General features: G+C 39.5%; 1 pseudogene; it reads left to right on the forward strand.

Moving 5' to 3' along the window:
• The first annotated feature begins 16,170 nt into the window (after window positions 1-16,170).
• LOC104677932 lies at window positions 16,171-16,801 on the forward strand (annotated as a pseudogene).
• The last annotated feature ends 352 nt before the right edge of the window (window positions 16,802-17,153 follow it).

Here is a 17,153-nt window from a genome sequence, read left to right on the forward strand (position 1 = left end):
GCATGAATGTGCTGGATAAAGACAGGAGTCTCATCCTGGAAGGGACGGAACATGATGGCAAGACATTTCATCACACCACCCAGAATGGCACACAATTTTAAAACTTATGAATTGATCATTTCTGGAATTTTCCATTTAATATTTTCAGACAGCAGTTGACCATGAATAATGAATGAATCTGCACAAAGTGAAATAGCAGACAAGCAGGAACTACTATAATATCAAGTCCTGGAATGACTAATAAGTTAGCTGAATATTCTAAACCTCATGTTCATAGAAATATAAATGACAAAATGTAGGGAACCCAAATATACTCAACCACATTCAGAAAGATTATGGAGAAAATACCCTTCTTGGCTGTTCCTAGATTTTGCAAGGCTTGCAGTGGGCCTCTCTTAAAGAAACTGCCTTTGCACCATGGGATTCTGCTCTCAGCCACGTGGTCTTGCCATCGAGCTCAGAGCCCTTCCTTTACCCTATGTAAGCTGAATAAGATGAGGGTACCCCAGGACCAGTCTCAGCACAATTTCACATCCCAAAGAAAGAGAAGTAGGATAAAAGTTGTTCTGTTTTTGTTTTTCTCTTAGTTTTCTTTTGCTGCACAACAAATCCCACTAACTCAGCAGCTTAAAACACCACCATTTGTTAGCCCACAGTTCTGTTGGTCACAAGTCTGGCACCATGTAGCTGGATTCTCTGCTGGGGGTATCATAGGCAGAAATCAAAGTCAGTTGAGCTGAGTTTTCATCTGGAGGCTCTGAGAAAAACAATCTACTTCCAAGCTTATTGTAACTCTTGGCAGAATTTAGTTCCTGGAGGTTTTGTGACTGGGGTCCCTGTTTCCTTGCTGATTGTCAACCAGTTCTTAGAGAACCCCTGCTGTTCCCTGTCAAGTAGCCCTTAACATGGTATGTTCCTGATATGTTCCTTAAGGCCAGCCAGAATATGTCTCTGCTGCTTCAAAACTCTGATTTCCCTTCTGGCATCCTCCAGAGAAGGCTCTCTTCTACTGCAGAGCTTAACTGATTAGGCCAGGCCCACTCAATATAACCTCCCTTCTGGAGGTGTTTATATGGAATGTAATATAAACACAGAAGTGGATGTCTCATTATATTCACAAGTTTCATCCACACTCGAAGTGGAGAGGATTAGATGAAGGTGAGGGTCATTGGGAGTCATCTTGGAATTCAACCTACCACAGTTTTGTTTGATTTTATTAACACCGTAGCATTGGTGATGATGTTGTGAAATGCACACTGTCATAAAGCTAGTAACTGCCATCTCAGCTACCGCTCAACGTAGTAATCCTCTATCAGGAATAGCAGTTACCTTATTGAAAAGTATAGCAGCTGGCAAGACAATAGCGTTGAGATCAGAAAGGAAATTGGGGCCCCAATGAAAGAATCATTAAATATATGTTAGGGTCTGTGTATTCTTTATTAGGGCATTTGGTTCCAAAACAAACCATATGAGTTGACATTAAAAAGTGTTTCAATAAACAACTGTCCTCACTCATCTTCAATTTTATTCAGGAACATACCTGCAGATATCATGATTTGTAAAACTTGTAAATTTTCATTTATTGAATTTGCTCATAAAATATTCCGCTTTAAAATTTTGGCTCATCTCTTAAAGACTTGTAAATCTAATGTCTCTTGCACTTGGCATTTTCCTTACTTGTTTTCACAATTACAGCAAAATGCTTGTGTTGCTCTCTAGCTTGAGGTCTTCCTCCTGGGCCTGATCTTTTATTCATATCACTGAGTCATCCTTAGTGCCTAAATCGTCAATAAATACTTGTTGAAAGACTGAACAAATGAATAAATTAAAGATGAAATATTAAGAAAATATGGCCTAAAGAGATATCTCTACTCTTTGTAAAATCTAAGAGAAAGGAAAGAAATAATTATCCTCACATTCTTTGGTTTGAAAGGGCAGAACTAAACAATCTATACATAAAAAGACCATGAATTTTTCACTTGAGACATATTGATATAAAACTTAATTCAAAACACCATCTAGTAGTGGTATGAATAAGGAAGGAGAAGTATGATGGTTAATTATGTGCATCAATTTGTCTAGGCCACAGTGCCCAAATATTTGGTCAAACTTTATCGTGGATGTTTCTGTGAGGGTGTGTTTGGATGAGATTAGCATTTAAATCAGTGCACTTTGAGTAAAGCAGATTGCCCTCCATAATGTGAGTGGGCCTCCTCTATCTGCTGAAGGCTTGAATAAAACAGAAGACTGACCTCCCTGAGCAAGAGGGAATTCTGCCAGCACTCAGCTCTCTGACCTGAACTGCAACATCAGCTTTTCCCTGGGTCTCCAGCCTGCCAACTCACCCTGCAGATTTTGGACGTGCCAACCCTCTATAATCACATGAGCCAGTTCCTTAAGTAAATCTCCATGTGTGTATATAAATATATCTACATCTACCTATCTAATTGGTTCTATTTTTCTGGAGCAACCTGACAAATGCAAGAAACCTCAAGATATATCCACACTGTCAGAATAGCAGTCTGTTATGCTGGGAACCCTCTTCCGCTCACAACAGCCAAGGCTTTGCTGTTAAACCAGGGTCATCACCTATGCTGAATTGTCCTACTGTCAATTTGACATCACTGCCATCCTTTTCAGAGGTCTCCCATGCATTACATAAGAGTAACCAGGAAATACATTTCCAGACTCTAGTTCCTTCTGTGGTTCCAGGTCAGCTAATGAGAGGCATTTGCATGAGTTCTAGAAGGCAGAAGAAAAGGAAAGCTGCAGGAAAACATCCATCAGTGCAGCTTTCTTGCCCTTTGTTCCTGAAGTTCTTCCAGCAGTTAGGAAACCTCTATTTTCCTGTATTGAAATCCTCCATATGCAGAACGCATACAATGCCTTCCATTTTCTTGCAACCAGACCCTAACTATACATCACTGATAGGTTCTTTGGAGAGGAAGGGGGAAGAAAGCACTTCATTTTTTCCTGCGAGATGGCCTCATCTACCCTGATCTATCAGGAAAAAAATAATTTTGAACTCCACAGGGGATTATAATTCTTTACGTCTCAGAAGATCCCATAGCTCCTATGAAAGTGGGATAACTCATTCTCTAGTCTTCAAGTTTCACAGGTCTGTGGTTATTAAGGAGACACTATACAGCTCTCTACACAGAGCAAGAACGAGGTGGTTCTCCACCAAAATTGTTTCCCATTACACTTCCCCCAGACGAGTGGGTTCCAATTTGTCTTGTTGAGACACAAAAACAGATCTTTCCGAAACAAAGAAGATAACGTAATGGTTTCACTTTACAAATAAAATTGCTGACAAGATTAAAATAAGAGTTTATCTCTTTTAAGTGTCTGTGCCAGGTGCAGTGGTTCAGGCCTATAATCCCAGCACTTTGGGAGGCTGAGGTGGGAGGATGGCTTGAGCCCAGGAGTAGCCATGGTCCCAGCTACTCAGGGGGCTGAGGCGGGAGGATCACTTGAGCCCAGGAGGTCGAAGCTACAGGGAGCCATGATTGTGCCACTGCACCCCAGTCTGGGTGACAGAGTGAGACCCTGTCATAAATAAATAAATAAATAACTCTGTGTGCCTTGTGTCTGTTTTCTTTAGTTTCATCTCACAGGCAATCTTCTGCAACATGATAAACCCTAAAACTCACCCTATTATAATAGGATAAACTTTAAACTGTTAACCTGACTACAAGGTCCTGGTTCATCTGGCCTCAGCATAACATCTCAGACACTCCATTCACTCTGAGTTGAGGCTTCACTACCCTTTTGGAGATTTCTTAAATTCACCCAGTTCCTTTAGGTCTTAGGACCTTTGCACAGTCCATTCCTCTGCCTGACAAAAATCCCGTGAGCTCTACCCTTACATTCAAACCCTTTGTCTCAGTAACTCCTACTCACTCTCCCAAGTCTCCTTTTAAATGTCACTTCCACAGGTGGGTTAGTTCATCCTGGTATACGTACTTATAGTATCCTGTACTTCCCCTCTGTAGGACATATTATGATAATAACTCATTCATTTTAAAAGTATTTCTTCTCTCCTAGACTCTAGCATCCTGGTGTTGTATTTTCACTACTGTATCCTTGGTACCTCCCGTGGTGTTTAGCAAATAGGTATTGAATAAAAGAAACGAAGGGAGGAAGGAAAAATGTAACATGATGGTTAAAATTAAATTCCCCATAGGTTGGTAATATTCCAGGCAGCACTAGGGGAAAAGGAATCCATGGGTGACTAACAAAAAAAGACCTCCACAGAAGGCTACAGAAGTATTCTGCCTGGCAGAAAGTTAATACAGTGCTGGGTTGCTAAAAGAAACTTAGTGTTTTGGAGATTGTAATGATGAGAGAGATGAGCTTATATGCAATTTTGTGCAGTTGAGTAAGTTTTGAAGTAAGGCTGGCTGACATTGGTGGGCTGGTGGAAGCCACACCACCTCCGTTTTGGGGAACATTTGGCTGTTCCTACTTCCTGACTGAACTCCATTGACTATGTCAGCAAACAATGGCTCCAGACTTTCCTAGCTCTTGGCAACTTAAAATAGTCTGAATCATAGGACTGGAAACAGAACAGATGTGTACTATTCTCCCTCTGTTTACACAAGTACAACTTGCCACATGAAAAGGAAAGAAGTGAACACATTATGTCGCCTACTCTGAATATAATGAGAGTAGCTCACCATTTGAATCAGTCAATTTGTCCTGCAAGGTCTACTGAATTTCTATTACTACCCTCACCTGGCTACCTTTATAACCATCTGCCCCAAAAAGTCAACATGGTAACATTCCCCAATGATATGACGGCGATGATGATGATGATGATGATGTGTGTGTGTTTGTGTGTGTGTGTGTATGTGTGTGTGTGTGTATTACAGTAAGGGGAGTTGATGTTGATGCCTTTTCATTAATTCAGCTTACAAGCAGAAGGAACTTGGCAACACCAGCAAACTCAGATATGTCAAGCCAGGGCAAAGAGAAAGGTCAGGTCAAGAGGAAATTTGAGATACACAGTGGGGGTACATATCTTTAGAACTAGACGCAGGACTTTTGCCAACGCTACATAACTGCTTATTGTCTGGAAGAATGCCAAAATGTGACGGCAAGACATTTCCACAAATAAGAAAATAAAAGAGTCTTTGTATGGGGGATGGATGCATTGAGAAGGAAAAGCAATCAATTTCTAGGCTTTAAATGATAGAAAGACTACTGAGGGGAAAAGAGAAATACAGCTTTAAGATTAAGCATACTGAAGAAAAAACTAACGTACAAGGAGAAAAGGTGCTGCAAGACATATAAATACTGGATAGTGAAGTACAAAGTGTTTCTCAGTTGTCTGAGGGAATGAAAAAAGCAAACATACACAAACATATATACAAATACACATTTACTGAGGAAAATAAGGGAAAGCTCACATGACTAGGGATTTACAAGAATTCATGACCATCAGACTACACTTCAGTTTTTAGAGTTGATGTTCTCACATTACTCTTGCCTTCTTTTCTTCATGTGTTGTTCAGGGCATCCTCTGAGCCTCGATCACTCTCCCAAATCTGCATAAACTTCCATGATATTTTCCATGCTGTAAACCACTTTCCTTTCATCATCATAATAGCCAACATCTATCTTTTAATGTGCTAGTTCCTTACATCCCCCTCAAGCCATGGTAAGTCATCCTTCAGAAAGATCAAAACAAAAAAAAAACTAAAATATCTTCATATCTCTATTTCATCCATGCTACCTATATTTCATGTGGAAATTTTGTCCAGAAATTCCACTTAAAGAAACTATTCTGCTACATTTTGTTTGTCAAAGCATGAAGTCTAGCCTTGTACGTAATTCACTTTCTTACTGTCCCTTATGCAATATAATGCAGATTGCTTGATTACGCAAATTGTTTCTTTCCAAATTTTCATCCATTGTGATAAACCACATTTCAGTTGCAGTCAGTGAACTAACAAGAATAAATAGTGGAAATGTAATTGCATATTTTTTCTTTTAAAAACCATGAGTTTTCCCATTTGTTGGTCACAGGTAATTTTGTAAACAGAAAAGGAAACACATTGTTTCCAGTCTCTATTCTATCTCTAAACAAGAGCCTGGGAGGTATTCTTCAAAGAATGTATCACTATATATGGAATTTAAACAAGAAACAGAGTCAACACTGAAGTGCTGGATGAAAGGGGAATTTTGAATGTGCTGAAAATTTCTATTTCTGAGGAGGTAGCCAAAATATATTCATGCTTGTGCAAAATTATATGTGTGTATGTATGTATACATACACAGTAAAGCATTGCAGTGCCTTTTTTTTTTTTTTTTTTTTTTTTTTGAGACAGAATTTCACTCTTGTCACCCAGACTGGCGTGCAATGGCGCGATCTTGGCTTACTGCAACCTCCGCCTCCTGGGTTCAAGCGATTTTCCTGCCTCAGCCTCCCGAGTAGCTGGGATTACAGGGCACACCACCATGCCTGGCTAATTTTTGTATTTTTAGTAGAGACAAGGCTTCACCATGTTGGCCAGGCTGATCTCGAAATCCTGACCTCAGGTGATCCACTCATCTCGGCCTCCCAAAATGCTGAATTACAGGCAGAGGCCACCGTGCCCAGCCTAGCACTTCTTAATAATAAAGAATTGAAAGCAACTTAAACATCTTTCAATAAGAGATTGGTTTAATAAACAATACTGTATTCATACCATGAAATAACATATAACCACAACAAAAAATAGGGAAGCTTTTTATACACAGATATAAAATTATCTTTAATATATATTGTTAAGTGAAATGGCAAGGCACAAAGAAGTGTGTATAGCCCATTATTTGTGTAAAATGAAAGATATGTACTATCCTGTGTGTGTGTGTTTCTGCTATAATACAACACATACATTCCTTAAAAACCTACCTTCTGCAAAGGTTTCTGGGGTGGTTTGTTACAGAGCATAATTTTAGCATAGTTACTGATCTATTATATATGTCATAATTTATTCTACCAGCACCCTATTGAAGGCCATTTGAGTTGACTCCACTCTTTCCCACTACCCTAACATGTCATATTTTTATTAGTATATCTGGAGGATAAATTCATTAAAATGGGATTACTGATTGAAAGACAGAAATACATATGTAGTTTTGCTAAGTAATATCAAGTTCCCCTCCATAGCTGTTTGCCATTTTGTATTCCCCATGCCTCACCAACAAAATACTGTAAACTTTTGGAATTTCACCAATCTGATCATTGAAAATGGCACCTCAGTATAATCTTAGTATACGTTTATCTTATTATCAGCAATGCATCCTTTAATATATTTTAAAGATATTTTGCAACGTTTTTCTGTAAACTTCTCACATCTTTTGCCCATTTTCTCCTAGGTTTTTCATCACTTTCTTCTTTTTATTATTAGATTTATTAGTCCTTTGTCCCTGAAATGGGTAACATTTTTTTTTTCTCAGTTGTCATTTTACCCATCACCCAGGCTGGAGTGCAGTGGCACGATCATGTCTCACTACAGCCTCAATTTCCTGGGCTCGGGTGATTCTCCCTCCTCAGCCTCCCAAGTAGCTGGGAACATAGGCACACGCCACCACGCTTAGCTAATTTTTGTATTTTTAGTACAGATAGGGCTTCCCCATGTTGCTCAGGCTGGTCTCAAATTCTTGGGCTCAAGCAATCCACCCACCTCAGCCTCCCAAAGTGCTGGGATTACAGGCCTGAGCCTGGGAAGATTTTTTTATGTAGTTAAATTTATCTGTTTTTTTATGGTTCTAATTTTGGTTAATATTGGAAACTTAAGTTTTCTTCTAGTACTTCCATGGTTTCATTTTTTAGCTACCTCTCTGAAACATTTGCAGTTTGTCCTGACATGTGGAGAAAGGAACAGATTCAATCAGATCTTTTTCCAGGTGACTATGTATCCTAACACCATGTAACATATTTATTTGAGGTGTCACCTTTCACATATAGTAAATTTTAGTATATAATTGAGTCTACTTCTGGATTTTCTGTTCTGTTTCATTGGGCTTCTGTCTATATACTCACCAGTATCACACTGTTTTCAATAGAGAAGCTGATAAGGGTAGCTCCCCTACACCCATATGCTGCTTTTCTTTTTCAGAATTCTTCTGGCCATTCCTTGTTTATTCATCTCAGCAAACTTTAAAATCAAATTGGTTAACTCATTAAGAAAATCTAATGATATTTTTATTGGCACAGCATTGCATTTATAAATTAACTTAAAAATATTTGAATACATGGCCAGGTGTGGTGGCTCACGCCTGTAATCCTAGCACTTTGGGAGGCCTAGTGGGCAGATTGCCTGAGCTCAGGAGTTGGAAACCAGCCTGGGCAACATGGAGAAACCCTGTCTCTACTAAAATACAAAAAATTAGCCAGGCGTGGCGACAGGGACCTATAGTCCCAGCTACTCAGGAGGCTGAGGTGGGAGAATCGCTTGAACCTGGGAGGCAGAGCTTGCAGTGAGCTGAGATCATGCCACTGCACTACAGAGTGGGCAACAGAGCAAGACTCCAACTCAAAAAAACAAAAAAATTGAATACGTAACCTTTCTGAAATGATTATTTGAAAATGTGTATCAAGAACCTAAATATTGGTACTTTTGACCTAGTAATTCCTCTTCTAGTAGTCTATCATAAGGCAGCAATGTGCAATTATGGACAAAAAATATTATGTCCATTTCAAGTCATTTAAAGTCACATTTATGAAACATTCCTAACAGTTTGAGAAAATGTGTCTTGTGCAAACAAGATAAGGATGCCCACTCTCACCACTCCTATTCAACATGGTAGTGAAAGTCCTTGTCAGAGCAATCATGCAAGAGAAAGAAATAAAAAGTATCCAAATAGGCTTAGAAGTCAAATGATCTCTCCTCACTGACAATATGATTCTATACCTAGGAAACCCTAAAGATTCCACTAAGGCTCCTTCAACTGATAGATAGCTTCAGGAAAGTTTTGAGACACAAAAATCAATGTATAAAACTTAGTAGAATTTCTATACACCAATAATGTTCAAGCTGAGAGCCAAATCAAGAATGCCATCCCATTTAAAACAGTCACACACACAAAAGAACAAAATACCTAGGAATATATCTAACCAAGGACGTGAAAGATCTTTACAAGGAGAACTACAAAGCACTGCTGAAAGAAATCATAGATAAAATAAACAAATGGAAAAACATTCCAAGTTCAAGGACTGGAAGAGTCAATATCATTAAAATGGCCCTAACTGCCGTAAGCAATCTATAGATTCAAAACTATTTCTATCAAACTGCCAATGTCATTTTTCATAAAACTAAAAAAAAACTATTCTAAAATTCACATGGAATCAAAAAAGAGCCCAAATAGCCACAGCTAACTAAACAAAAAGAACAAAGCCAGATGCATCACATTCCCCAACTTCAAACAATAGTGTAAGGCTACAGTAACAAAAACACCACAGAACTGGTATAAAAACAGATACACAGACCAATGGAACAGAATAGAGAACCAAAAAATAAAACCACACACCCACAGCCATCTGATCTTCAACCAAGTCGACTAAAGTAAGCAATGGGGAAAGGTCACCCTAGTTGATAAATGGTGCTGGGATAGCTCGCTAGCCAAATGCAGAAGAATAAAACTGGACCCCTACCTTTCACCATATATACACATTAACTCAAGATGGATTAAAGATTTAAATATAAGACCTCAAACTACAAGAATCCTAGAAGAAAACCTAAGAAACACCATTCTGAACATCAGCCTTGAGAAAGAATTTATGACTAAGTCCTCAAAAGCAATTGCAACGAAAACGAAATATTGATAAGTGGGACCTAATTAAACTAAAGAGCTTCTGTACAGAAAAAGACTGTCAAAAGAGTACATAGACAACCTACAAAATGAGAGAATATATTTACAAACTATGCATCCAACAAAGGTCTAATATCCAGAATCTGTAAAGAACTTAAAAATTCAACAAACAAAAAACAAGTAACTCCATTAAAAAGTGGGCAAAAGACATAAACAGACACTTCTCAAAAGAGGATGTACAAGTGACCAACAAACATATGAAAAAATGCCCCACATCACTAATCATCAGAGAAATGCAAATCAAAACCACAATGAGATACTATCTCACACCAGCCAGAATGGCTATTATTAAAAAGTCAAAAAATAACACATGCTGGTGAGGCTGTGGAGAAAAAGGGATGCTTATACACTGTTGGTGGGAATGTAAATTAGTTTAGCCAATGTAGAAAGCAGTCTGGAGATTTCTCAAACAACTTAAAACAGAACTCACTCAACCCAGCAATCCCATTATTGGGTATATATGCAAAAGAAAAATAATCATTCTACCAAAGATGCATGCACTCCTATGTTCATTGAAGGACTATTCACAAATTCAAAGACTATCAATCAGGTGTTATCAATATAAGTGCCCATCAACAGTGGATTGGATAAATAAAATATAGTACATATATACCATGGATATGGATATGACACAACCATAAAAAGGAATGAAATCATATCATTTGCAGTCACATGGATACAGATAGAGGCCATAATCTAAGTAAATTAACTCAGAAACAGAAAATCAAAGACATCATGTTCTCACTTATAAGAGCTAAACACTGGGTACTAGTGAACATAAAGATAGCAACAGCAGACACTAAGGACTAATGGAGTGGGGAGAGAAGGTGAGAAGAAAGGGTTGAAAAACTCACTACTGGGTACTATGCTCACCACCTAGGTGATGGGATTGTTCATATCCTAAACCCCACCATCACACAATATATCCATGTCACAAACCTGCTCATGTACCCCCAAATCTAAAATAAAAGTTGAAATTATTAAAAACAATAAATAGGATTTAAAAATCATAGTTATCAGCATTATGTTAAGTGCATAGAGAAAAGATTAGAAGGAAATGTGATAAAATAACAGAAGTTAGAAAAATGCATAGACGGCAGGAAGCTCCAGGCTACACCGGGAACAGGGTATTAGAGCTCAATTAGGGTGAGAAGTGTGTGACAGCCAATAGTGAGTGTTGGAGCCCATAAAGGCTGAGGAGGATGTCTCCACATAAATAGTGGCTGTCCACACCTCCTCCACAGCTCCTCCACAAACAGGAGGTATGGACAGCTGGTAAAGGATGTTGGATCCTGAGCAGAGAGGGAAAGAGAGCATCCACATTGAGTAGCAGCTCAGCTCAGGGTGTTGGTGGCCTGAGATGGCTAAGGAGGGCATCTAAGAGGGGGAGGGGCAGCCATCATGGCAATGGGACACAGAAGCCAGCCAAATATGAGATAATTTGAGCATCAAATTAAATAATGATAGTAATGGATTATGACCCATTGCATAAAAGAGGAAAACAAGAAGTCCAATCTGATATAAATATCAAAAAGAATAAATTGAAAGTTTTATAAAGAATGAAATATTTTCATCTTCCAAATATTTATTAATTTCAAAAGGAAAAAGTAACTTTTCAGGAGATAATTCTGCAGACACCACTTTAATCAGGTGAACAACTTGAGCATCATCAGTAATGGGACAAATTGAAACCTTGTGCCACCTAATAGAATGTAATGAGAAGAACACACTTATGTGATATTCCTGCCAAATTTGCATCACCTGAACCTAATCATGAAGAAACATCAGGAAATTCAATTGCAAGAACATTCTACAAAATAACTAGTGATCTTCAAGAGTCAAAGTCCTCAAAGTCAACAAAAGACTGAGGAAATGTTCAAGACTGAAGCCAACTCAAGAGACCTGACAAGAAGATGCAACACCTGATTCTGAACTGTATCTTTTGTTACGAAAGACCTCACTTGGGAAAACTGACAAGACTTAAATGAGGTCTAAGGATTAGAAAGTACTAATAATTCAATGGTAATTCCCAGAATTTTAATATCATATTGTGCTTATATAAGAGAATGTCCTGTTTGAAGGCTATTCACATAAAGTATTTGGGGGTTTGGGGCATCATAGTGGAAACTGGTAAATAGTTCAAGGCAAAAAAATGTCCTTACACTATATTTGCAACTGCTCTGTAAGTTTAAATTATAAAAATAATTTTAAATGAATTTAAAATTTAAAGAAAAAATTATAATAAAAAACATTTAAATGATTTTTAAAAGTCATGTACTTTGACCCAGAAATTTCACTTCTGATAGTCTACTTAAGGAAATGATTCAAAATACATGCCCACCTCCAATAAGCTGGCACATCTATTCACCCTTCAGGTTTTAGCTCAAGGTTATTTCCTCAGCAAAATCTTCCCTGACTTCACCAGCCCAGATCTGATGCTTCTGTCAAACAATCTCACATCAACCTTTGTGGCCTTTATCATGGTTTGTAATTACCTATTTGTGCAAACATTAATTATTCCTCCTCCTTGAAGTCAAGGACCAGGTTTGCCATGCTCACCTTTATATCCTCAGTACCCAGCACACAGCAAATACTCAATAAATATAAACAAACCTGTCATTGATGGATGAATAAATTAAGATAGATCAATGGACAGATGGATAAGTAGCCAGATGCACAGAGAGATAATAAGAAATGTTAAGAGCTCTCAGTTAATGGCTATAGCTGTCATTCAGATCCATATATATATATGTCATTCAGGGACATAACATTAAAAAGGTCCTGTTCATCAGAAGAGATAAAGGACCAAGAAGAGCTGAGCAAAGAAACACATTTAATAATTAGTATAGAACCCACCTGCAATTACTGGAGCATGTGCAGTCCAGCCAAAGGGGGATTTTTTTTTTTATTTTTGTAGCCATAGTATCTTATTTTCCTATTTTATGACCACTGAAGTATTCCCAAGCCCTCTCTTAAACCTAAGAATTCACATATTGGTGAGAATAGCTGGACATTCAAGATATTTTTGTGATTTCTTTTTTAAATCCTCTATTGTACATGTAATAATGTTGAACAAACAATGAATTGTAATTCCAATGGTTTAATGAGGAAGGAGAAAGACCCTAACTTCTGGACAGAGAAGCTCTTCCCCTCTTTGTGGAAGGCCCTTATTGAAATGTAGATCACGATTGTTACCCAAAGTTTTGTCTCTGTTACTGCATCTGACTTTAGGATCCAAAAAAAAATTCCAATTGATGCCTTTCCTTCTGGAATTGTAAGTGAACACAATAATAGTACCTGTTTAAAAGTGAAGTGGATATTGTCACACAGAACATACCAGTGGCTTTTTCAATGTTAAGCTAATGATGCCTCATGAACGTATGATCTACGCAGAAATCCCTGTAGTTGTACCTGCCAATGCTGTTTGTTGGAGAATGAATGTTGAATGTTTTTTCCTCACAAACAAACAAAAAAAAAGCCCTCTAAAGAGAGGGTGATACCTGTCTTTATTCTGGAGAGTGGGGGAGCAAAGTTAAGAATACATAGGGCAATGTTTTTAACTAGGGGTATATATTACAATCCTCTTTGGAACTTGTTAAAAATGCAGATGCTTGGAACAAACTTATGAAAATAGGGATTCGGTGAGTGAATCTGAAAATTCATATTTTAAAATTCTGGAGGTGATCCTGATGACCCTTCTGATTGAAGATAAATATAGGGACGACTGGAGACAGTGGTGCGTGCTTATAGTCCCAGCTACTTGGCAGGTTGAGACAGGAGGATCGCTTGACCCCAGGAATTGAAGACCAGCCTGGGTGATATAATGAGACCCCCTCTCACACACAACACACACACACACAAATACTAAATAGAAAATGAACATTTTTCTACTTGAATTATTTAGTCCAGCACTTCATGTCCTCATTTTGCTTTTAACTAAGAAAATCTTACCTGGCATGATATTTATTTATTATTTAAAAAGGAAAGTCTGATATATAAGTATATCAGAGATAGAGTGAAAACTCTGTCCCTGATCTAGCCCCTAAACAGATATAGCTGACTCTAAGGATAAAAGAACCATAAGCAATAAGAAAATGCCACTTCTCTCAGAACACATGGGGACCTTAGATAATTAAGATCCCTCTAAAAGAAATTAATATAAAAGAAGAGAGAGGCCTTCACTCTCTTCCCCCTCTCCACCCTAAATTATCACACCCTGGGGAAACTGGGCTGTGGAAAAAATTTAACTCTAGAGCACCTTCTGCCAAGAGTGAGATAAATTATCAGCAAGCCCACACGGTTTGGGCAGCAGCCCCAGTAGCTACCATAGCACGCCAAGGATAGAACAAAGCACCTAGTGGCATGGCACAAAGCAGTGAAATGTTGCTGAGCACTTGGGAAGCATTCCCTGGGGGCTATAGGAACACTGAGGAGAACCGTTGCTTTCCCTGAGCTGAGGGGCGCTAGAGTCAGAGTGATCCACGATACAGGTGTTCAACGAAAGAACCTGTGAAATGTTTCTAGGAATAAAATCCGTAACGTTTTTCCTATCCCATATACAGGAAAATATTTTTTAAATAGTGTACTAGTCACATAATCTATGTTTGCACTAGAATCATGCAGAAATGCTTCATTTCGTCAAAGACACTGTTTATCTGAAAAAATAAGTCAGACTTAAGACTTCACGTTTCAAATAATATGAAATTTCTCTGTCATGCCATGTGAGATTTTCTTCGTTAAAAGCAAAATGAGGTCATGAAGTGTTGCACTAAATAATTCAAGTAGAAAATCTGTAATCTTTTATTTAGTTACCCATTTCAATTTGAGCTGTACAGTCTAAGTTTTCTACTACCCAAGTACTTTGGTCATGGTTGTTTTCAACAAAGCACGAACATCTTTGAATTTTCAGTTCTCTAACATTTCAGAAATAGTTCAAACCACTTAAAAGTGAGAGAGGATATTTAAAGCAATGTTATGTGAAAAATACCTCTATTTCTCTTCTTCCCACTGCCCTTGAACCCCCTCCCCCACCCCATTTCAACACAACCTAACTTCCCTCCAGCTAATCCCTATTTCTGTCCTTACCTTCAAAGCTACACTTCTTATTGTGCACATTCTTTTCCTCATTTCCCCACCCCTCATTCACTCCTCAACCCATTCCAATCTGGCTTCCATTCCCTTTGCTACACCAAAACCACTCTCCCTAAAGTCAATGAGCTCCATCTCTCAAAGATACTACTTCTCTGAAGAATTTTATACTCCTGGGGGGGGCGCAGTGGCTCATGCCTATAGTCCCAACACTTTGGGAGGCCGAAGCGGGTGTATTGCCTGAGGTCAGGAGTTCGAGACCAGCCTGGCCAACATAGTGAAACCCTGTCTCTCTAAAAAAAAAAGTACAAAAAATCAGCTGGCCCTGGTGGCAGGCACTAGTAATCCCAGCTACTCCAGGGGCTGAGGCAGGAGAATCGCTTGAATCCAGAAGGCAGAGGTTGCACCGAGCCAAGATCGTGCCATTGCACTCCAGCCTGGGCAACAAGAGTGAAACTCTGCCTTAAAAAAAAAAAAAAAAAAAAAAAAGGCCGGGCGCGGTGGCTCAAGTCTGTAATCCTAGCACTTTGGGAGGCCCAGACGGGCGGATTGTGAGGTCAGGAGATCGAGACCATCCTGGCTAACACGGTGAAACCCCGTCTCTACTAAAAACTACAAAAAAACTAGCCGGGCGAGGTGGCGGCGCCTGTAGTCCCAGCTACCTGGGGGGCTGAGGCAGGAGAATGGCATAAACCCGGGAGGCGGAGCTTGCGTGAGCTGAGATCCGGCCACTGCACCCCAGCCTGGGCGACAGAGCAAGACTCCCTCTCAAAAAAAAAGAAAAAAAGAAAAAAAAAAGAATTTTATACTGCTAACCACTTCTCTCTCCCCTTGCACCTATGGTTGCAGCCTCCTACATCTCTGGCCACATCTCAATGCCAGACTTCTCACCCACCAGTCTTTAAATATTGATGCTCTTTCAAACTATCGCAAGGACAGAAAACCAAACACCGCATGTTCTCACTCATAGATGGGAATTAAACAATGAGATCACTTGGACACAGGAAGGGGAGCATCACGCACCAGCGCCTGTCGTGGGGGGAGGGGGGAGGGATAGCATTAGGAGATATACCTAATGTAAATGACGAGTTAATGAGTGCAGCACACCAACATGGCACACGTATACATATGTAACAAACCTGCACGTTGTGAACATGTACCCCAGAACTTAAAGTATAATAAAAAATAAAATAAAACAGCTTTCCCAGGCGGCTGCCGAAGATGGCGGAGGTGCAGGTCATGGTGCTCGATGGCCGAGGCCACCTCCTGGGCCTAAACAAGTACTGCCGGGCTGGAAGGTGGTGGTCCTACACTGCGAAGGCAACAACATTTCTGGCAATTTCTACAGAAACAAGTTGAAGTACCTGGCTTTCCTCCGCAAGCGGATGAACACCAACCCTTTCGAGGCCGTACCACTTCCGGGCCCCCACCACTTCCGGGCCCCCAGCCGCATCCTCCGGCGGACTGTGCGAGGCCTGCTGCCTCAGAAGACCAAGCGAGGCCAGGCTGCCCTGGACCGCCTCAGGGTGTTTGACTACATCCCGCCGCCCTACGACAAGAAAAAGCAGATGGTGGTTCCTGCTGCCCTCAAGGTCGTGCGTCTGAAGCCTACAAGAAAGTTTGCCTATCTGGGGTGCCCGGCTTACGAGGTTGGCTGGAAGTACCAGGCAGTCACAGCCACCCTGGAGGAAAAGAGGAAAGAGAAAGCCAAGATCCACTACCAGAGGAAGAAACAGCTCGTGATGCTACGGAAACAGGCTGAGAAGAACGTGGAGAAGAAAATTGACAAATACACACAGGTCCTCAAGACCCACGGACTCCTGGTCTGAGCCCAAAATAAAGACTGTTAATTCCTTAAAAAAAATAAAATAAAATAAAATAAAATAAAAATAAATAAATATTGATGCTCTTTGTGTCTCAGCCATGGGTCCTGTCTTCCCCGACACTAAACTAGTGATTGCACACACCTCACGGGGTGAAGCCCTCCACTGAAGGGAAAATCCAGTATCTAAAGGGGAAACCCAGCTCTGGGTCATTACTGGCATGCAGAAATAAAAAAATAAGTGTTACCTGATTTTTCAGTTTTTCAAGAGTAGTTTAAATCTGGATCATGTGGAACCTCCTGATTTTTAAATACTGGCAAATAAATCATTTTCTAATAATTGTAAAAGCCAATTTGCTAATCAAAGTAAATCCAACACGCC

Source organism: Rhinopithecus roxellana, chromosome 18 (genome assembly GCF_007565055.1).
Source record: "Rhinopithecus roxellana isolate Shanxi Qingling chromosome 18, ASM756505v1, whole genome shotgun sequence".
NCBI classification, from domain to species: domain Eukaryota; kingdom Metazoa; phylum Chordata; class Mammalia; order Primates; family Cercopithecidae; genus Rhinopithecus; species Rhinopithecus roxellana.